This window comes from Bison bison, unplaced genomic scaffold, assembly GCF_000754665.1.
Source record: "Bison bison bison isolate TAMUID 2011002044 unplaced genomic scaffold, Bison_UMD1.0 scf7180017864259, whole genome shotgun sequence".
In the NCBI taxonomy this organism is placed as follows: Eukaryota; Metazoa; Chordata; class Mammalia; order Artiodactyla; family Bovidae; genus Bison; species Bison bison.
In genome coordinates, this window is record NW_011494831.1 from 2,287,556 (window position 1) to 2,288,425 (window position 870).

Genomic DNA, 870 nt, shown 5'->3' on the forward strand with positions numbered 1-870 from the left:
CATGATCTTCGTTTTCTGAATGTTGAGCTTTAAGCCAACTTTTTCACTCTCCACTTTCACTTTCATCAAGAGGCTTTTTAGTTCCTCTTCACTTTCTGCCATAAGGGTGGTGTCATCTGCTTATCTGAGGTTACTGATATTTCTCCCGGCAATCTTGATTCCAGCTTGTACTTCTTCCAGCCCAGCGTTTCTCATGCTGTACTCTGCATATAAGTTAAATAAGCTGGGTGACGATATACAGCCTTGACATACTCCTTTTCCTATTTGGAACCAGTCTGTTGTGCCATGTCCAGTTCTAACTGTTGCTTCCTGACCTGCATACAGGTTTCTCAAGAGGCAGGTCAGATGGTCCGGTATTCCCATCCCTTTCAGAATTTTCCACAGTTTATTGTGATCCACACAGTCAAAGGCTTTGGCATAGTCGATAAAGCAGAAATAGAGTTCCTGTTTTTCTGGAACTCTCTTGCTTTTTCGATGATCCAGGGGATGTTGGCAATTTGATCTCTGGTTCCTCTGCCTTTTCTAAAACCAGCTTGAACATCTGGAAGTTCACAGTTCACGTATTGCTGAAGCCTGGCTTGGAGAATTTTAAGCATTACTTTACTAGCATGTGAGATGAGTGCAATTGTATGGTTGTTTGAGCATTCTTTGACATTGCCTTTCTTTGGGATTGGGACTGATCTTTTCCAGTCCTGTGACCACTGCTGAGTTTTCCAAATTTGCTGGCTATTGAATGCAGCACTTTCAGAGCATCATCTTTCAGGATTTGAAATAGCTCAACTGGAATTCCATCACCTCCACTAACTTTGTTCATAGTGATGCTTCCTAAGGCCCCATTTGACTTCACATTCCAGGATGTCTGTCTCTTAT

General features: G+C 42.3%; 1 protein-coding gene across 1 annotated transcript in view; it reads right to left on the reverse strand.

Annotated features, from left to right (window-relative positions):
- GPR176 (G protein-coupled receptor 176) overlaps positions 1–870 on the reverse strand; it is a 126,979-nt gene that overhangs the window by 86,910 nt on the left and 39,199 nt on the right. The window lies entirely within an intron of this gene.